Source organism: Peromyscus eremicus, chromosome 6 (assembly GCF_949786415.1).
Source record: "Peromyscus eremicus chromosome 6, PerEre_H2_v1, whole genome shotgun sequence".
Lineage (NCBI taxonomy): Eukaryota > Metazoa > Chordata > Mammalia > Rodentia > Cricetidae > Peromyscus > Peromyscus eremicus.
Window position 1 is genome coordinate 46,691,250 of NC_081421.1, and position 23,595 is coordinate 46,714,844.

The following is a 23,595-nucleotide window of genomic DNA, read 5'->3' on the forward strand; positions in this document are numbered from 1 at the left end:
AATATTAAAATATCTTGAAGCCATTAGTGAGTAGGCCAGATCTTACTTATTCACAAATAGCTTTTTCAGTTATAATTTATAATATATTTGTGCTTGGCATTACATTGTTTGTTTTTCAGTCTATTGCTTATTGAGTATCATATACAAATAATCTTAACTGCATTGATGCAGTGCTGAAGATAACTGTGCATTCCCACTAACAAATATTTATGATGAGATAAGCATTTTTAAAGAGTCACAAAGAAGGCAGGGACACATTCACCCAGCAGTGCCAGATAGGTCCTTTCTGCACATTTTAATAACTCACAATAAATGACAAAAGGAATAAAAGAAAGAATTTACCAAATATATAGCTACCAATTGATAATTGCATATGTCCTATTGCCTCTCCCCCTTGGACAATGAACTAGGCTGTATAATTTTTGTCTTAAAATCAGTTTATTTTACTTGCCCACTAAAAGCAATAAATGTTATGAAATACACACACACACACACACACACACACACACACACACACACACACACACAGAGGAGGGTATTTTGGTAAGAAAGCTAACCTATTGCTAAAATATGCAGAACACTTATGATGTTTGGTTGGTAGGACTCAGCCTTCATAAGACTGTTTTCTGACTCCAGCAATCGAGTAGCTGTCATTTTCAAGCTTTTACAACGGGAAATAAAATAGTATTTGGATCAAAGCTTCAGAAAAGTTATTTTAAAACACTTCCTAAACAATTGGAACTACATAGAGGCAACCGAGTAAAGAACATTGAAAGCTCAGCAAGAGTCATAAAGAAGAGATACAACACCGTGACGCATCAGCACGAATAATATGACTCAGGAAGGAGAGAGATGCCAGAGTCCAAAACAGAATCCTGGGGACTGCAATATTAGAGGCTGAATTGCAAATGGAGAATAAAGACAATTTTTGAAAGTAAATGAGAAGGAAAACTCAGAGACAGAAGTGCAGTCAATTCTCATCCTGATTGTTGTTTGTGGAGAGCATTAGGCTCAGTGTTCCCAGCAAGTCAAATCCAATATTCATTTGAGGGGATAGAGTTTTAGCCACTGTAGGCCTGGGACTGTGGAATGTCTCTGTCTTATCTCCTTAGGGACTTTTTTTTCTGGGTGCTAGACACTCAATGATAACCTGAACAAAATTTCTACACACTATAATGGCAACTCTGTGAGTTCTACCATGGCATTTTATATATAATCGATTGTGTTTTCAAGTAATTTGAAATAAATGTGAATAAAAAGACCTAGATCTAAAATCCACCCTGGTGAACTAATCATAATGGTAGCTTTTAATTAGTCAGAAGATGCCACACACATAGTGACCTTTCTAAACGTTCATCATGGTGCAGACCTCCGCCCAGGGTGTGTTTGCTGCTTTAGATCTCTGTGGAGAGGTCTTGTGCAGCCTGTAACTTTCTGAGATTCCTGAGATGTTGAAGTTCTGTTTATTTAGGAGTCTTAGAAGCCATCCTCCTTCCGTCAGGAAAGAACAACTCAGAGGAAATAACTAAATAATAGTATGTAATTGAGGGATTAGAAGCCTCTGCCCTCTTTATGTTAATTCATATGTAAATACTGATTTTATTATAAACAGCAAGCTGAGACCAAGCTTCTCAGTAGAAGTGGAAACATTGCTATTAAAATGTGACAGTGGCCTAATCCCATATGTACTTAAAAGGATTGACAAAGGTCAGGAAAGCCAATATTTATTTTGAATATTAATAAGTAGAATGTAAAATTTCCCATCACATGCTGTGTCAGTTTCATGATGAAATTAAAATCCACGGGTGATTGATCGAGTCACTGGCTTTTCAAATTTCCTTCTTGCTGGTGGATTTACCATTCTGCAAACCTGCTGTTGCATGAATTTTTTGCAGGCTCTTAAACTACAGCAAAAAGTCTCTCCTAGAGTATAGGGTATCTATTTCAGCGGGACTCTCAATAAAAGAAGAATGACATCCACACGGATGTGGAGCTCAGCCTGTTCCATCAAATGGATGATACCTTCCCAGGCTTGCAGCCTGAAATATGTCCTCCCGCTGATCCTCATTATTGTCACCTTCTGTGATGTCTTTTCAAGCCTGTTGTCATACAGTGTGCACTCTCTCAGGGCTGTCAGGAGCATCATTATCCTCTCTGTCAATGAGTACACAGAAGCTGACCCCAGGACCTCTGAAAACTCACTACTTCCTGCCAGGAGTTTTGAGGTAAGAAAGTATGTGTATCTATATTGCTATAAACATTTTCTTCCCCCCTCATTGTCCCCCCTTTTCACAAATTTTGAGAGATATGTAAGGATATACATTTTAGTACATACATTTTCACTTAATGCAATGATACAATTGAAAATCATGTTGAAGTATTTATATTTGTATCATTTGAAATAGAATAACTGAAACATTGAGAATAATGGAGAGGAAAAGTGTGCAATTTGCCCACCCTTTTCAGGGATGATACATTTTATCAAAATGTAACACATTAAAGCTATTGTTCCTGACAAAGAAGACCTTAAATTTTCATTAAGATGTTAAGTAAAATGTAAAACACAGGTTATCTCAATGGTGTCTTATGAAATAGTTAAATATTGTCACTTCAAAGGGCACAGCATTGCTGTTAGCTTTAGGAGAATTTGAAGAAAAAGAGTGGATAAATTGTCGTTATGTATGATTGGTTTTATAGATACAGAAACAACAGGGAATTTAAAATGAGAAAACTTGTTCACATTTATTCTGTTACCAAAGACAAATGCTCCATTACTTTCTTGAAAACATACTTGAAGAAACACTGTTTTGGACTTTCAGGTAGATTTTGAATTGAGAAAGATAGACAGAAATGTTTAGGTGAGCTTTAAAACTCTAAATTGTACTTTATTATATCAAAATCTCATTTTCACAATATTATATGTGTATGAAGACTGCCAGCAAGAGAACATTTTAATAAATCTCTCCTTGACTTTTTTTATTCAATTTTTTCCTTTGGCACTTTCATGCATGTATATAATGTACTCTGATTTTTCTATACACCTTATCATCTATATCCCTCCTTTCTCAATCATTCCTCTTCCTTCTCAAGATTTCCTTTACCAGATTCATAACATTTTATTTTTGTTTATTAATCAAATAAATATTTATTAAATGTATTTTATAGCTCTGAAATACTTTTATAGAATGAGCAACATTTAAAGAGATTATTGAGATAGAAATCGCTAAACTTAAAGAGGTATTTGCTTAATATTTTTACATTTTTATTATTTCTTATAAACACACACACACACACATATAGTACATATTTTACAAAATTGTCCTCTCTATGAATATCTGGTGAAAATATACAACCTGTTAGAAGATATATTTTCTGCCTTCTCTTTAGGAAGTAGTAGTCGTTCATACTCACGAATAAACTGGAATATAATAACATTTTTCTAGGAGCCAGGAAGGTCAGTGTGTGAAGGTGGCAGTAGCAACACGGGTCTTCCCGCTGTTGGTGTGGGGACCAAGGCCAAGCACAGAACCCTGGCCTGAGGTGGTGGTGAGCAGCCCACTGCAGTTTGCTGGAACTTCATGGAGGGTGGTGGGGGAAGTCGCAACAGAACCACCAGCGGGCTGGTTGGCTTCTTCAGAGCAGAAGGAGCGAGTTACTAGCAAGCTGATTTGGTCCACTTTCCACTAACTGGTATGAACCTGCTGTCTCCATATTTAAATGTGGATCCAAGCTATCTTGTTCCGGATACTGATGAGTTCATTTTGCCACCTGGAGTTAACTAAGCCCAAGGCAGATTTGAGCTAGCTTTCTTTACCATTGGAGGATGTTGCGTGACAAGGGCTACATTTGGACCAAGGAATGGTCTCTGGCTAGGATTAAAGGAAATCCAGAACACGGCCTGGTCCAAAACAAGAAATGTTCCGATTTTGAATACGGTGAGTAGACAAGGGGCACTTTCGGCTTGTACTCTCGGTTCCCTGGCTTTGCTCTGTAGTGCATTTGGCATTATTGAGAAAACACGGGGTGCAGAAGATGACCTCAGCACAGCAGCAGCTAGAACCACTATTCCATGAATGAACGTACAGGAATGTTGTATAAATGTACAGGTTGTCTTCGATGAATTGCACGTGGTGGCCTGGCAGGAGTGACATTCACCAATCTCTATGCACTGTATAACAACTGGGAGCACATGAAAGTTTCCCTGCTCCAACAGTCACTCTGAAGATTTTTGCCACCTCAGGGATCAGCCAGAATGATTACTAAGCCAGTCTGGAGTTGCTTTCTGTCTTGTACCTACATTTACTTTGAAAAGTTGGAGACTCTGATTTGCTGTGACAGGCCATGGATGGTTAGTTTGGAGTGCACTGCTTGCCCTTAGTGACTGGAAGCCAGACCCTTTGGGGCATCACTGGGTATGTGTTGTTTTCTCCTTTGTGGGTGATCTTGGACCTGTTTTCTCTCCTGTGTCCAAACTGGAAAACCACTTACTCTCCAACTTCAAGCCAGACTTATTTTCAACACTTTTATCACCATGTTTATCATTTAAAAATCTAAAACTATTGTTGCCCTGTATTCTAAATAATGGGTGAAAAATAGAACCAAAGTCATAATTCCAGCATTAAAAATTCTGTAATCAGTATACCATTATTTTAGTAATCACCATTGACACATGATATAGAAATCTATTATTTTCAAGAAAATATATCAGTTATGTTCATCATATTTACAACTATAAAACATTCACTTGCTGAGACAGTGGCAAAGAAACCAATGTTTTTTGAATCTATAAATCAGACAACACATTTCATGAACAGATTATTGAAAAAAGAACAAATAGAGTAATGTGCTACCAATCCAAAAGGCAGTACTATGTGATGCCGAAGATGTACCTGTTCTCAAGCCAGATGACCTGAGAATGATTCTTAGATGCTGTGGAAAGAAATAATTCCTATAAATTCTTCTTTACCTCCATACATGTGACATTGTATGTATGATGTCAGGCTGTATATATATACACACACACACACACAACACACATACAACACACACACACAAATACACACACTAAATAAATAAATACAATGAAAAACAATAGAAGAATGAAATGATAGATGTTTATTATTCACAAAAGAATGTTACTCTGAAATGGCTATATCCTATATTGGCCCAAAATATGACATGCTAGAATAGAAAAATCTAGAAATATCATAAAAAGATTAGTAGCTAACAAAGGATGAAGTGAAAAGCATAGGGACAATGTATACTCAGAAGTTTTTATGACAGTTGGAATCCTCCTTGTTATCCTATCATGGTGAATTGTACATATGCTGAAACCTGTTTATTTTCCAATATCAAAGGTGAAACTAGTGCCACCTATTAACTTTTGTTGATAATGATGTATTGTGTGAGACAGATCAATTTATTGAATGTATCAATTTGCTGGGAGAAGCTGGTTATGCACACACACTTTATGTGTGCAGGGGATTCCTATACCTTTTTACCATTTTCTGTGAATCTAATTTTTTTCTAAAGTAATTAGTCTCTAGAAATTCTATAAGGATTAAAAGCATAAATTTTAGCAGAATTCCTTGAGCTCAGCCTAATGTTTGGCTGTGGGTCTCTGCATCTCTTTCCAACAGTTACTGGATGAGGCTCTCTGCTGACAGTTGGACTAGTCACTAATCTATGAGTATAGCAGAATATCATGCATGAGGCATCGTTATGTTGACATCTTTTTTCTCCAATGCTATTTGGTTCTATCTGAGGTCTCTGAGCCAATCAGCCTCTGGGTCATGGTATGGGCTCACTCTCACAGCATGGATCTCTGGCTGGACCAGTGAAGAGAGGGAAGAAGGATTGTAGGAGCCAGAAGGGTCAATGATGTCACAAGAAAACCCGCAGAAATGACTAACTGGGATCATAGTCATGAGAGTAGAAACGACAACCAGGGAGCCTGCATAGGACTGACCTAGGCCCTTTGTATATATGGGACAGTTGTGTAGCTTGCTCTACTTGTGGGGCTCTTACCAATGGGAGCAGGAGCTGTCCCTAATGTTTTGGGTGGCTTTTGAGAACCTGTTCCTCATACTAATTGCCTTGCCCAGCCTTAGTACAAGGGAAGGAGCTTAGTCCTACTGCAACTTGATATGCCATGCATACCTAGTTGATACCCATGAGAAGCCTCCCCCATTCTGAACAGAAAGAGAGGAACAGAGGAGGAATGAACGGAGAGGGGACAATCAGAGGTGGGAAGGGAATGGGAGGAGAGGAGGGAGGGAAAACTGAAACTGCATTTGGGATGTAAAATAAATAAAAAATTTAATTTAAAAAAGTATAAACTTACTAATCTTCATTATTCAGCTATGCAACATAGACGTATTTTCTGTGATATATTTCACATTCATCTGAACTTCAAAATCACTTTTCTTTTACAGAGAGATTATCAAAATAGAATTTATTTAAATGTAAATCTACTTAAATGGTGAAAGTAAGAGGAATGATAACCAAAGAGAATAGCAGTTGCTACTTTTTAAATCAGCTTCATACATATTTGCCAAAACTTGAAAGCAATAAAATTATGCTTAAGCAGGTAAATAAAAGAATAAACACTATGACATAAATACATTTAAATATCATTTATATTTTCTAACTAAAAGGAAAGCTATGAAGTCAAATAAAAAGTAAAAGAAGTCTGTCTACGTAAACCCAAGGAAGTCAATCTAAATAATTATTTGTATTTAATTTTCATTGTATGATATATATAATAGAAAAAAATGTAAGGAAGAAGTAAAATAATAGTGGATTCCCAGAGTTTTAAGGTAATGGGGGAGGAGAAGAGATTAAAGGGAGCATTAAGTGTAATGAAACTATTATGTATAATACTACAATAGTGTATAAATAAAAATATAAATTTCTTGGAGACAATAAAACTTTACAATATAAGAAACAAATATTAATGAATGTTAAAGAATACTTAGGACATCAAACATTTTAGGAAAAAATAAAAGCTATGGAAAAAGAATCTAACAGTATTGCAGATTTTCAAACCATTTATTGTAAAAATTGGCAACTGGGAAAGAGAACACACCTATGTGATTTTAGAAATGAGTGAAGTGTGCAAAATAAAGAAAAATCAAGTGCTCTCCACTGTTGACTGCACTCTTGACTAGCAGGATTAGGGCTAACAATATTGATGTGACACTGGATAATTAAGTAAAATTGAAGTTGTTTCATTATGCAGTAGGAATGAGTTTTCTTACTTTATATTGTAAGTGTGGGAGAGAATAGAATAATATAGGAAGGGAGCAGAGTAAATAAATCAGTATTAATTTTTAGCTAATTAATTTCTAGATCAATATCAACATAGAACTTTATTTTAATGCAGATGAACAGATTGTGTTAGATGCAGAGAGAAAGTGTTGGAGAAACAGATTCATGTACAGTCAGAAAGAAAGGAGGAATGAAGGGGAAGACAGAAGAAGAAGGAAGGGACAGAGAAGTTTTTAACCTATAGGCTGTGGCCAAAGTGGAAATTAAAGGACCCTTACAAGGGTTGCCTAAAAGCATCAGAAAACACAGATATTTACATTCCAATTCATAATGCTAGCAACATTATAGTTCTGAAGTAACAACCAATAAAAATTTATGGGTGGAGGTCATCACAACATGAGGAACTGTATTAAAGTTCAGAGCATTAGAGCATTAGTGGTTGAGAACCACTGAGATAGAGGAACAAAGGGTGGACGACAAAAGATGATGATGGGTAGACAGATAGAAAGATAGATAGATAGATAGATAGATAGATAGATAGATAGATAGATAGATAGATAGATAGAAAGATAGAAAGATAGATAGATAGATAGATAGATAGATAGATAGATAGATAGATAGATAGATAGAAAGATAGATAGATAGATAGATACATAGATACATAGATAGATACATAGATAGATACATAGATAGATAGATAGCTGATGGGATAAATTAATCTGATGTGTTAACTACATACCCTTGCAACTCCAATAATCCACTAATTATTGCATATTAAAATGCACAGAGGAATGATGGCAAATATCCCATTAAATTATCTAAATAAATAAGGTATTTCACTTCCAACTCCTCTCTCCATGCTAGGGTTTGGTCTGGCTTGGTCATGCACAAGTCTTTTGCACATTGTCACAACCATTGTAAATTCATATGTTCATTTGCTCTGGTATATCCAGAAGACACTGTTTCAGATAGTTGTTCAGCACCTCTGGCTCTTACACTATTTCTGTATCATTTTCCAACTGTGCCTTGAGAGCAGAGAGTAAAATATATATGTTTCATTTAGGTCTGAAGATTTGGCAATGTCTCGTTCTCTGCCTCTTTGTCAGTTGTGGGTCTCTATGTTAATCACCATCTCCAACAAACAGAAGCTATCTGGTGAGAATTGGGAGATTCACTATTCTATGGATATAACAATAAGTCATTAAAAATTAGTTTAATACTATGTCCATTTAGCAGAAATATCATAATAGGTTCCCCATTAGTCCCTATGGCCTATCGAGCAACATTTTCTTTGCCCAGTGGTGGTGTCAATGTATGCATTTCATCTCATGTAGTGGGAACTGTATCTAATTAGAAAATGGTTGGTTCCATTCAGCAATATTCTTACCACTATTGCAGCAATGGTCATATCTTGCTAAGCACTCATTATAGTAGCTCAAAGTTTTCACAGAAAGGCATGATTATTCTTATTTTTTTCCTCTGTAGGGTACATAACACCTCCAGCTCTATGAAGGCTGGGCAGTAGGAATGAAGTTTCCAGGCATTTCCATAAGTTCTAGAAGTTAATTAAAGAGTATTGACAATAGCATGCAATGTTTGTGAGGTTATGGGACCTTAATATCCAACAATTCAGCAACTCCAACAGATGTAACCCTTTCCAGACACTAGTCTTTTTATCTCTTAGCCTCAAGTGTCTTTGGGGCTGTTGTTGCTCCATTATAGGACACTTTAAATAATTTCTCTCTCTCTCTCTCTCTCTCTCTCTCTCTCTCTCTCTCTCTCTCTCTCTCTCTGTGTGTGTGTGTGTGTGAGAGAGAGAGAGAGAGAGAGAGGGTATTGATTCATAGTGTCAGCCTTTCATATGACTTAAAAAAATACCGTTAGTATTATTTTACTCCCTCTATTTTGTCTTCTACTTTGTCATTCTCTCCCCAAGTTCAATGTATACCTTGTGTTCCATAATTTCATCTTTATCTTTTTGACCTGTGTGTTCTATCACTTGGCCTTTAAAATACCCACCCTATCATCCTGTAGTAATTTTCTGATCTCTGAAAGTATTTTAAATTAAACACACATATCTGAAGATTCATCTATGATCAAAGATGAAAGAAAACATATGATTTTGACTTTCTTTGTGTGGATTACCTCACTCAGTATGATAGTTTCCAGCCCATTCATTTAGTTGAAAATTTCACTTTTAACATATGAATCATATTTCATTATGTAAATATGGCCCATTCGTTCCTTCATCATCAGATTGATGGATTTCTAGCATGTGTCAATTCCTTGGCTATTTATTCTGCACAGAACAGAAATGAATATAAATGAACAGGTATCTCCTCCATAGGAATAAAATCTTTTGGATATTTGCTCAGTAGTGGAACTGGCGAATTATTATTATTTTTTTATCTTATTCTTACATTTTGAGGACTCTCCACTGTTGCATTGTGGCTGCATCAGTTTGTACTCCCACCAGCAGTTAATAATTGTTTCTCTTTCCCCACACGCTCACAAACAGCTGCTGTCATTTGTTTTATTAATCTTGTCCATTTTGACTTGAGTTAGATGATACCACAAAGTAGTTTTAATTTTCATTTCCCAATATCTAAGGATGTTGATCATTTCCTAAATGTTTTTCAGTCATTTGTATGTCATTTTTTTGGGAGAATTCTGTTTAGTTATATATTCCATTTTAATTGAATGATGATATCTTTATCATTTTAATTGAAAAGAAAATGCATACATTAACGTTCTGATTATCATTTCTTCTACCCCTGTTCAGGCCAGATATTCCACCCATTCCAACCTCAAACTGCAATCTACTCAATTTTTTCTCTCCATTTAGAAAACAAAGTATACTCAGGAAAACAAATACCAACAATAAAAAAGAACAGAATTTTTAAAAAGGGAAAACGCAAGAAATACACACACACAGACACACACACACACACACACACACACACACACACACACACACACACACCTATGCGTGGTCTCAGGTACGCATGCACACTCACAAACACATCCCATAAAAACCCATATTGGAAAACAGAATATACAAGCAAAACGTCAATAAGACAAAATGCCAAAACAAATCAATATGGGACCAAAACGTCTATGAGAATACAGTTGAGTTCGTCTTGTAATGACCATCATTTGATGGGCATGGAGCCTGTCCCTTAAGTGTGATTACTATACTCAGTGAGATGCCAATAGAGAAAACATTTTTTCTCTTTAAAAGAAGATATCCATTTCACATATTTTCTTGTTTGGAGTTGGGAGATTTTGTCCAATCCCACCTCTCAGCAATGGAACCCTGTCTGGCTTGAAACTATGCAAGCTCCTTGTATGCTGCCATAATCTCTGTGGGTTCATATGTGTATCAGTCCTGTAATATCTGGAGTATACTGTGTGTTTGGTGTCATGCATTCCCTCTGACTCTTAAAATCTTTCTGCCTTCCCTTCTACATGTTTCCCTGCTGATGTGTTAGATAAAGATATGCTATGTAGGACTGAATGTTCCAAGTCTCCCACTCTCTTTTAAGTACCCTGCTGTTTAATTCTCCAAATGTTTAATTGTTTTAGTTATTTGTATAGTCTATACTAACCTTCTATATTTGTATACTTTGTATAAGATGTATACTCTGTAAAGATTTTATTGCCATTATGTAGACTGCCTCTGCATTTAAGTGATGGTATCCTTTCTATTCAGAAACATTTCATTTTCACACAGTCCCTCAAAAAAAGCCAGCTTTGTGTCAAGAAGTTCAAGGTCACTTTCTCCATACATTATTCTCCATCAGACTCTGCCTATCATGTCTTATGTTTATGTTCTTGATCCATTTGGAGTCAGGTTTTGTGCATATGAAGAGATGGGGGTTTTAAATCCTTCAGAACTTAAATTATTTTAGAACCTGAAGACATCTTAATATATTTTGGTATTTTTCTATCATAGAGGTATTAAAATTTTCAACATTAACAGATTTTTTATTTTCATTCAAGATTTTGTTTTATTAATAATTCTCATAATAAATTTTGACGTTTTTCTCAAAATAAATTACCAATGGAAATAACAGTGAAATAAATAAAATGTGAATTTATGACTCTGGTTCATGAGGCATATATGCCATTTTTAGTAAGAACACATGATAGATACTTTTCTGCTTGTCACTGCATATGAAAAAATATTTTTCAAAAGACTGAATATTTTCTTGGAAAAAAAGCAATAATTTCTGGATGATATATAAAGAATGAAGAGAACTATTGTTTAGTACTACTCATGCTTTCTTTATGTATCCTTGAGTTATTCAAGGGAAATGAGAGAATGTGCACTATATCTTCATAAGTAAGAAAACACATCTTCACTTTTTCAGCTCTCGTGGTTGCATGCATTCATTCCAAATACAGATATTTGCACATCTAGAAATGATCTTTTCTGGACATTTCCAGGGAAATCCGACAGTTATCACATGTACTATGTACACAGGTCTATCAGCGCATTAGCTATTGTCTACTGACAGTTTTATTCATTTTTTAAGGTAAAATAAAATGTAATAATAATAATAATAATAATAATAATAATAATTAATAATAATAATGATGTCACCACTCGTGGCTCATACAACAGAAAATTTCTGTTTCATAGTTCTGGAGACTGAAAAACAATGAATACATTATCAGCAGCATTGGTCTCTGTCTCCTGGATATGGAGCTGGCCCTTTCATTTATTAAGGATTTTTTTTATTCATCTCACATATCAACTACAGATGGCCCTCTCTTCACTCCTCCCCCTCCTCCCCCTCCTCCCCCTCCTTTAGCCTCCTCTCCACAAACCACCCCCCTTCCCTCCTCCAACAAGATATGGCCTCCCATGGGGGCTCAGCAGCGCCTGGTATAGACTTATTCTAACTGATGGTTGGAATACTAGCTTGTTTGTTTGTTTTTTTACAACTGTGTGTTCCTCATTATTTCTAAATTAATGTAAAGTGTACTTAATGCACAGGGCTTCTGGAAGACATGAAGTTAAAATAAATGCATCATTACCTGGCATTTTGCAAGCTGTGTTTCTCAGGGAACAGTTATTTTGTTGTTTTATGAGAATTTGGAAGTGAGAGAAAGCTTTATGGCAACTGTTTTCAACCTGTGGGTCACAATACCTTTGGGGTCCAACAACCTTTTCAAAGGGTTTGAATATCAGATATTTAAATTACAATTAATAACAATAGTAAAATTACAGCTATGAAATAACAAATACATATTTTTATGTTTGGAGGGTTACCACAACATGAGGAACTGTTTTCAAGGGTTGCAGAATTAGGAAAGTTGAGAACCACTGCTCTATGGTCAACTGCTTTATGGTTAGGACCATGCCGTTTTCTAAAGATTCTTCACTTTCATCAAACTATGACAATTCCTGAAACTGTAATAATCTTGTTTCCAGAATCAAGTATATTATTTAATACACACACACACACACACACACACACACACACACACATTAAAATACCCCAATGACAATAGATACTAACAAATAAAAAGTCCAGTAACTGGAATAGATAAGTTTTTATGGAGTTTCGGCAATTGAGGTCATTATACCCTCAAACACTAAAGGCTATAGCTTATGCTCTTGCTTAACTTTCAGAATTTTATGGTAAGACCCTTTGCTGAGAATATTATATACCTAAGCCATATACATAGAGAAATCTGGATAGTAGAGACCTAGAAGCTTCATACCTACTCATAAGTTCATGTAATGCTGAGAGGTGTTATTTACCCTATAGAAGGAGAAAAGCATCCATCTTAACCATTTGTCAAGCTCTACTATAATGTTTGGCTTGGCAAGATATGCCCACTGATACAATATTTACATGTTATGACTGGATTTAAGTCCCATTAAACAAGATAAAATTCATACCTGGCACTATATTTGGGTCAAGAACCCATAGTTAGATGGGTCATAGGGCTTAGAGGGGGAAAGCTGCTATTATTATTCTACTAAATGGTCATACTAGTAAAAGAATTCTTAATAACTTATCCTTATATTCATAGATTATTGTGTCTCTCAATGATTGTCAGAGAAATTTCTATTTGTAGTAGATGGTGATTATCGTAGCTGATTCATGTGCTGGGAATAAGACACTGCCCAATTTTCAGCCCTAAACAGAGTACATATACTTTGCCATCTAGTCCCAAGGTTCAGAAATCATGTGGAAAGAAGACAAAAAGTGTGTAAGAGTGGAAGAGCTGGAGGAGATGGATGGCTACAAGGAAATATTTCCTTTTTGTGTGTAACACAGTAGGGCAACAGAACATAGGAACTAGCAGTGGCTGTGACTACACATTGAAGAACTGTGACAGATCAAGCAAACCAAACCCCTTAACAAAGAGTGGATTTGTACACAGAATCCCAAATGTAGCCCAGGAGCTATTGGCTAATGTTGGCTGCCAAGAGATCCATTAGTTATCTCTAGGAGTGTGGCCCTTGGTAAATTGGCCATGTTCCAGGGTAAGGCCACATTTCCTGGTATGTATGGGCTACACAAATTGGATTTATTTTATTTTAACAAAAATTTAAGACTAAAAGTAGGCTTGTTGGCAGAGGAATAGTGAATCTCTGCCCAGTTGGAGGATGGTGTGTAACCCTAACTGTCATCATAGAGCCTTCATCCAGTAACTGATAGAAGCAGATGCAGAGATCCACAGCCAAGCATCAGTCTGAGCCCTAGCATACAGTCAAAGAGAGGGAAGAGGGATTATATGATCAAGGGGGGTCAAGATCATGACGGGGGAAATCTACAGAGACAACTGAACCAAGCTTGTAGGAACTCACATACTTTAGACTGAGAGCTGTGGAACCTGCATGGGACTGGACTAGGCTCTCTGCATACAGAAGACAGTTGTATAGCTTGGTCTGTTTGAGGGGCCCCTGACAGTGGGATTCAGATCTTTCCCTGGTGCATTAGCTGTCTTTCTGATGCACATCACCTATGGTGGGACACCCTGCTCAGCCTTGATGCAGAGGGAGGGACTTGGTCCTGACTCAACTGAAGGTACCAGGCTTTGCTGATTCACCATGCGAGGACTTACCCTTTTGGATGAGGGGATGGTTAGTGGGATAGGGGAGAATGCTGCTGGGCAGAGGGGTGGGATCAGGAAGAGGAATAAGAGGGGGATCTGTGATTGGTATGTAAAATGAATAAAATTTTTAAATTAAAAAAGAAAGGATTATATTTCTTGGAAATCTCAAAGGACTAGTTTATTTATGTGGGGATAATTTCAAGCACAATAGAGTGAAAATTATGAACAATAAATTATCCCATAACATTATCAAAATAATTCTAATTAACCTCTTTTACATCTATATTTTTCAGTGTTGAAATTTTCTGCAACATAATTCTATAAATTTAAACTTAATTTCTGCAAAGTAAGCTTTACAAACCATTCACACTAATTAGTCTGTTATTTCTCTCTTTATAATTTAAATACTCTTAATTGTTGGAAAGGAACTTATCTTTTGTAATTCACATAATGATTCATTAATTTTCAGCTGGATAGTCTCCATTTTAAAAATGCTCAAAAATAACCCTGTGATAAAATTCTCTCTGAATATCATCTTACTAATTTAAATGGTTGAAATGTGAAACTTATTCTTGAATATGTAGCTACAGTTTAAATTTTTGTTTTACATAATATATAGTTAAAATTTACTAGGCTTTTGGATTTATTTTTGAACTTGGTTAAAACTGAATTTTTTCATCTCAGGTCAGGGTGTTTTTATGCTCAATTTTTTCTTTTTTTCACTAATTTTTTTATCCATTCAATTTTTGTTATTCAACATTGAAAACATATTTACTTACCATATTCATTGTTTTTTTCTTAAATGAATAAATATAATCTATGATGCTTTAAATTTAAATTTCTTATTATCTTTTGTTTATGTGTTTATAATTTTTTAATAAATTATTCTATGCCATATTCAATAGCATCATTTAAAACATATTTCCTATTATCTATTATGTTAATTTATTTGCTTTATTATTATTATTTTAATTTCAAATTTCACTTTCCAAGTGATTACTGGAGCTATTGATTTCCAGAAATTGATTTTTAATTTTGGTTTCAGTCTTAGTTACCTTGAGATTATTGTTTTCTATTCTTTAAAATTTTATACAATTTGTCAAGTATTTAAAATTAGCAAGAATTTAATTTAATTTTTTTATTCATTACATAACCTCATTTCTTAACTATATCTTTTAACATGGTTGTTGTTATAATAATAATCCCCAAAATAGAAGGAAGCTTTGTATATTTTTGTTTGGTTAAGAGTTTGTGTTTCATTAAGCTCATGGATTTTAAACCAAAGCAAAGAGACATGAATATAAAAGAAAGTTTTGGGAGAAAGGACGGTAAAATTGATGGAAGGAGATTTGAGTAGATGGGGGTTACACTAATCATTATCCACAATATACATATATGAAATAGTAAAAGAATGATTTCAAATAAAATTAAGAAATAAAGAGTAAATATGATAAAGCCTAAATCTAATTAGTCTTTTCAATAAAAACCAGGAATCAGGTATTGGGGTAATAACCTAACAAACCAGAGAAGCAGAGGAGCAGCCGCCAATGATTTCTTATCTCTCTGGATCCTCCCACTGAAAGGGCCAAGATCCTGTCTCAGTCCTGCCTTATCACTTCCTCTCTCTGCCTCCCAAGTGCCGGGATTAAAGCCCTGAGCCTCCAAAGTGCTGGGATTCAAAGCATGAGCCACCACTTCCCAGCCTCTATGGTTAACTAGTGGCTAGTTCATCCCTCTGATCTCTAGGTAAGCTTTATTTGTCAGAACACAAACAAATGATCACACAACACTATAATTTCTGTGAACTCTCATGGGTCATTTTATATTTTTAATGATATCCTTTTATGCTATTGGACAAAACAATTACTGTACTTGTATTTTAATAGAATTTTCCATTATTATTATTTCTGCTTTAATAGCAATGTCTAGCTAGTTTTGCACTTCTGTAAAATTTCTATTCATCAGATATTTTTTAAAATAAATTTTTTATTAAATATTCTGATCATACATTCCTCCTTCCCCAAATCATCCTGGATCCTCTGCATTGAACTTCTCCAACTTCACACCCTATTCAAAGAATCAAAACAGACAAACAAACAAAAATCCAAAAATTAATTTTAAATTTAAAAACTGATTTTTATTTTTGTTATTAAATATAGACTTATGAATTATTTTCATTAAAGTACTCTTCATTTGTTCTTTATATATTTTTGTTTTGTTTTGTTTTTGAGATAGTTTTTTTTTTTTTATGTAGCCCTAGCTGTCCTGGAACTAACTCTTTAGAGCAGTCTGGCCTCCAACAAAGTTCTGCCTACCTCTGCCTCCCAAGTACTGGGATTAAAGGCATGTGCTACCACTTGCCAGTTTTGTTCTTTATACCTTAACATTAGCATTTAAAGTAACTCTACCTATTAAAATGATGTGAGAATTAAAATAGTCTCCACTTTTTCTCTTCACAAGAAGAGTTAGACAAGGACATGACTGCCTTTGTGACTTTACAGTATTTTCCACAAGATTATCCTCTCTGCCTTCTAGTTTGTTATTATATTTTATCAATGTTTGAAAATAATTTTTAATTGACAATTTATACTATTTGTATTTGTCATATATATTTTTATTATGTTTGTTTCTCTCAATTTTATCTCTAAGTTGGTATCAGTACAAAATTTTATTCTTTTAAAATTTGTGATCCAAAGCTATAAAATGTTACATGGAATTGAATACCTTTTCACAACATATTTGAGAACTTATTTTGAAATATGTTAAGAGTTTCAGGTTCACATTTCCTCCTATCTTTACACAGGAATGAAAATTATGCCATTTTTTACAGATATGTGGTGGATATTAAATGAAATAATCTTAGTAAAGCAATTGGTATAATTCTGATTATACTGTTTTAAGATATTCTATTTTGATAATCAACTATTTTATTTATAATTATTATTTATATGTAGATAAATTTGTTTCTGAGAAGAAATGCTAAAAAAACAAACATAATAGTGCAGTTACATCAACCCTTTGTTGTATCCACAGAACCATGTTTTCAGATTCTTGCTGAGGAATTCCTTTACCTTTGTTTATTTGTATTGTTACTAAAAGCAGCCAGGTAGTAAGGTGCCTGGAGGTAGACAGTGGATTGAGTCTCAATTTCTGTCTTTTGTCCAGTACTACTTTAAACAGATGTATCATCTAAATTCACTTGTCATTTCAACTACACTAATTCAAGGTTTTTAATCATATGAAAAGAAAATAATTTCAAGTCTGTGATTTGGAACATGATGGTTATGGGTCCTAGGTCATTTCTGCAGTAGCTATTATCTCACTTAGGATCTAAGATGGCATTCTTTTTAAATTTATAATTGCTTTTCAAAGCCACTTTTTATCTCACTTGGATACCATTGACTACTCTCTGTCACACAGAATTGATCTTCCAGGATCATCTTCAAACTCATGAAGCTGCACTTCATTTTCAGCTAATTTACTTTAGTTTCAATTTTCAGTCTATGGGGTCTTCCACTGGTAAATTCCTTCATGTCTTTTTAGCTATGTAAAATAAACTGTATCCAAACACTAACCCAGAAGATGGTACTTTAAAATTTCCAATAGTAGATGTTAAATAGCCTCTAAGTTTTCCATGCTAAAAATTGCTGAGGCACTGAAATGAAATCTGACAGGGTCTGCATCTGCTTTAGAATTATTCTGATTGGCATTAAACTTTTTAATAAAGGTAGTTTTCAAAATATTGAGAAACAAATAAGATAAGATTCTTGGGGAGTTTAGGTAGCTGCTAAAATCCACAGACTTCAGAATTTGTCAGGTCTCTGACATAATAGCAATTCAATATCTTATATTAATCATTTCAATGCTGCATCCCTTAAATAGAAGCCAATAAGTTCTCTAATCATTTTTGTAACAATTTTGAATTAGATGACTCCTATAGTGTGTTTAACAAGTGGTGTCACTTATCAAAGGCACAATAAACAGGAGTTATTATTGTCTTCTTACCCTTGCTCAATCGCTCAGTCAATGAAAATGCTCTTTTAAGGGATCATTTTAGCAGGTTGAGGTATACTATCAGCCCCATTATAGAGTACCAGAGATTCCACATTAAATTATGTGGCACTTTTCATAAATAGCATACATATCTAAATATCACTCAGTAGGCAAGAGCAGTATTTGTTAGCTCACTGTAAGAAGCAGCAAAGTAAGATATGCATAGCAACTGGTAACATAATGTAAAAGGAAGAATTGTCTTTATAATACAATATTGTCACATTTTACCTTATTGTCTTGTTTGAGACTGTTCTCTAAAGTTCCTAAAGATTAAGCATAAATGGAAGGACATTCTGGAAAATAATAATGTATAGAAAAAAAGAGACTTGATGAAAAAGAAATATGAAAAATGTTAAAAACAATAAAGCTGAGTTATAGGCAAAAATATAATGTATAAAGGGTTATCTTTCAGTAAATAATGATAAGCTCCTTTCTTTTTTAGCTAGATTGGAAAAGAAAGGAGATTTACTGCAGCTTGGATTATTCAAGCTAGCGTGTAAGGGGAATGTAATAAAGGATTTCTTAACAATTCAGAATGCTGAACATGAAAATGGGTTGCCCAGGGAAGTCCCTTGCTAGGAAAGCGGTTTTTACTATCTCAGTTCGTTTAATGTGGTCTTGCCTAGAGGCCAGAAAATGGACTTGACAGGCTCCCAGGGTTCTATCCAGTCCTGTGATTTTTTTTTTCAAATAAATATTTGAGTAAATGTGATTATATTTTTCACAGTGGAAAGGTTTTGTGCTTTCAGGATGGATTACCAGTCATATTTTAGCATCATCTTCACAAATTCAGTTTTATGGTATTCCCCTGAAGAGATATTTACATCCTCTTACAAGTGTGTTTCCCACGGAGAGCTGAAACTCAGGCTCTGTTCCACGTTGCCATTATCGAGAGTTGACAGTGAGCTCAGTGGGCATTAGAGGTTTGAGATGAATATATCTCAGAAGCACTGAGAACTGAACTTTAAATGGCTGTATTGCTCATAAAGCCTTCAGCCTTTAGAAGAAAAAAAGAGTACGCGTGCATTTTCAGGAAATATTTTTTTTTTTGGAGTTCTTTAAGTATAAGAATAAAATGTCACACGATATAGTTTTACTCTTATAGGAGGAAATAATAAAATGAAACAGGATAGGAACAAACACTAATGTATGTCAGATTGGAGTTGAAGATATAAATATGATATTTAGCTAGACATTTAAACAAATGATTTACCACAAACATACATGCAAGCATACTGCATAATTCTAACTCTACCTACTTAAATTGCCTAAATCAACAAAACATTAGCAGCATCAATAAAAAAATTATAGAAATTAATAGTTCTTTTGTAGTCTTAGGGAAATAAGAGGTGTTCACAAAACATGTTTTATTGTAGTGTTAGAATATAAATAATTTATTTTCATCAACAAATACTAATTTTAAATGCTACTAATCCAGGAATTCTTTGCTTGGAACTTTGTTTTCATTATGCAATTCTCCGAATTTCCAGAGAATAATCATCTAAAAAAGGTAATCATTGAGTAGGTTCTCCTTTTATTAAGGAGTTGGATATTGACTTGTTGTTCTAATTCAAACAGGAAGCTAATTTTCTTTATCTTCATCACATTATCAATATTTATAATAATCTATATCTATAAAGTTGCTATTTATTGAAGTGAATTCAATGGATGTTTGAACTTCTTAGCTTTCCAAATATATTAAACTACAGAGCATTTCAGATGTTTTCCAAACTACTACTTAGGTTTTGAATTGAAAACAAAAATACCTTAATAGCTATTTGTTAATGTTTTTAACTATAAAATTCAGTAATCTCAAGGAATTGCATTGTGATTTTGCGTGTATAAATATAGTGGGAACAGAATTTATCCACTGTGAAAACACAAAGAAATTATCCAGGCATATTATTTTTTCAAATAAATATAAAATTGCTAGGTTGTTTTTAAAAACATCAACCTTTCCAAAGTATTGTTTTGATTTCCAAGAGCTCTTAGAGTAAATCACTACACTCCAGGTAAGTTGAACAGTTTTTTATTTTACAATTCACAGAGCTGAACTGTAGTTTACAAGTGGCACAAGACCATTCCCTGCTCAGACCTTGCTTCTCAGTTTGACAATTGCTACCTCACTAATTATATTTGATTGGAACAACCAAATTACTAATCTCAACCATGGAAGTGTAGGACTGATGGTGCTTTTCCCATATCAACTGAAAACAACATTGATTGTGTGTCAATAATACTAACAGTTTAAGCCTCCTCAAATCTCAACATGGATTACAGGTTGGGTGTCATGTAGTCATATTGTTAGCTGAGGAGCTATGGGCAATTATGACTAGTAAGGGAGGAACTGAGAAGCTACCCATGCTTGAATAGATGTGTCATACATATTCAAATGCAAGATAGTGCTAAAAGGATTTAGTGTCTAATAAAAACAATTGACAGAAAATGAAGTTGTGAGGAAATTGGTTGGATTAAGGGAAAAGATGGAAGAGACAAAATGGAAAATATCAAAGATCAAAACACATATGAATGAGCTCAATTCTCAAATGATGAATATAATTAAAAATGTACATAGTTCTCTGGGACTAAACGTGACTGGCAATAAAAGAAAGTAAATAAATGATTCCTAATGATAGTCTGCTATCTTCATGGATTGGTGCCTATGTGAATTGTCATTGGAGAGGCTTCACCCAGCAACAGATGAAATAAGATGCAGAGACCCACAGCCAAACATTAAGAGGAGCTTGGAAGGATTGTGGAAGGAAGAGGAGTGGAGGATATCACAAACGAAACCACAGTATTAACTAACTTGGCTCACAGAGACTGAAATGCTAACCAGATAGCTTGGATGGGACTGACCTTGGCCCTCTGCACATATGTTACAGTTGTATAGCTTAAACTTTCTGTGGGACTCCTAGCAGTGGCAGCAATGGCTGTCTGTGATTCTGTTACCTGCTTTTAGGACGCTTCTCTCCTTGTGGGTAGCATAGTTCAGCCTTAAAAGAAGAGGTACCTAGTCGTACTTCAATTCAATATTCCATGACTGGCTGATATATAAAGGAGGTCCACCCCTTTCTGAAGAGAAAGGAAGAGGAGTGGATGGAAGGAGGTAGCAGAGGTTGGGGGGAGGGAAAGGAGGAGGGGAAACTGTGACCCGGCCATAATAAATATATATATTAAACAATAATAAAAAATAAAAAATGTACATAGTTTACAAATGTTTTCTTCCATTCTTTGGATTGACTTCCATTCACTGTGTTGATTATTTACTTTGTGGATCATATTTTTTTTTTAGGTTAGTGAAATTTTGTTTTCCATTGTATTTGTAGAGCTATGAATGAGATTGCACTTCATAGGCTCAGATATTTGAACACTTGATCCTCATGATAGGAGATTTAGGAGTGGTGGTCATGTTGGAAGAAGTACACCCAGTAGGGGGAACTTTGAGAGTTAAAAGTCTGACCTAATTCTACTTGACTCTATGCTACCTGCTTGTGGTTGAGGTATGAACTCTCAATTTCCTGCTTTAGTCAACATGTCTGGCTTTTGCCATGCTGCTTTACCTCTTTGCTATACTCTTATCACTTTGGTACAATCAACACAAGTAAGGTCTTCCTTCTGAAATTTGCTTCTGGCCATAGTGTTTTATCCCAGCAACAGAAAAGTAATTAAAGCAGCTTTAATTTCCTGTACTTCTGTTGCCTTGTGTACAAATTTTTAAACTTTCACATTAAAAAGATTATCAGTATTAGGACTTACACCAATGCAAGTATAATTCAACATATTCAAATCATGAGGCTTCAACAAATGCAATATAGATATTTGATAAAATTTAAAATTCATGATGAAGGCAGTGAACATATTTGGTATGGAGAGAATATACTTCAAAATTATCAAGCCCATTTACAGTAAGACACCAGTTATACAGACAGTTAATATTTTAATGAATGGAAGAAAGTCTCATAAACATTTGTAGGAAGATGAATATATGAAATTATAACACTTGCATTCTATGTGACATTAAAAGTTTAATAAAAATTGGAGCTCCCATCTGGCCCAGAGCTCCCATCCAGACCAGACATGAGACTCTGGGGTCATACCCATGGAGGCATGCTCCTAGGTCCAATCCCTGGGCACCAGCAGTTCCCGGGGAAGACCCACCCAACTTGGCCCCAGTTTCTGGCCATCAGGCAGGGCTCTTGTGCTCCAAACCCCCCCAGCAGACCCTGCAATCTACACGACCTGCCCCCACACCCATCTGCCTGAGACCCCCGCCACTTCCAAAGACTTAGTGACCAGCCCCCAGCTCCCATCTGGCCCAGAGTGCTCCCATCTGACCCAGAGAGATCCCATCTAGCCCAGAGATCTCCCACCCAGCCCAGAGAAAGAGAGAGCTCTCATTGGACAAAAAGCAATCATTGGACCAAGAGTAAACTCAGAAGACAGGGAATCTGCTAGCCCTGATTAGACCAAGAGTGGCTCTGAGAAGGAGAATCTGCCACTTCTCATTGGACCAAGAGAGACTTCCTGAAACCCCGAATCTGTCAGCTCTGACTCGACCGAGAGCACTGATAAGTCCAAGAATGAATCCATGAGGAGATGGACAGATGTCAAGGCAGAAGTACATACAACAAAATAAAGTGTAATATAGCATCACCAGAACCTAGTCCTCCTCCAACAGCAAGACCTGAACACAAAATGGAAGAAGTAGAAGAAAGCAACCTTAAGAATAACATCATGAAGATGTTAGAGGCTTTTAAAGAAGAAATCAAAAATGAAATTGAGGAAAAGACAAACAAAAAAGTGGAGGAAATCAATAAAGAACATGAAAAGTGAAACAAAAATTGGAAGAACATTATAATAATAAAAAAAAAACTAGAGGAAAAGACAACTAAAGCAGAAGAAAACAGTAAATCCCTGAAAGAAAACCATGAAAAAACAAGGAAACAGATGAGGGAAACAGTCCAAGACCTGAAAATGGAAATAGAAAAAAAAATGAAGAAGACACAGAGAGAATGCTGGAAATAGAAAATCTGAGTAAATGAACAGGAAACACAGATGCAACCATAACCAACAGAAAACAAGAGATGGAAGAGAAAATCTCTGGTGTAGAAGATACAATAGAGCAAATGGATTCATCAGTCAAAGAAAATAACAATGCCAAAAAAATTATAACACAATATGTCCAAAGAAATC

The 23,595-nt window shown here is 35.1% G+C and overlaps 1 pseudogene; it reads left to right on the forward strand.

The window, feature by feature from the left end:
- The first annotated feature begins 3,578 nt into the window (after positions 1–3,578).
- LOC131912443 (mitochondrial import inner membrane translocase subunit Tim23-like) lies at positions 3,579–4,222 on the forward strand (annotated as a pseudogene).
- Positions 4,223–23,595: the final 19,373 nt, after the last annotated feature.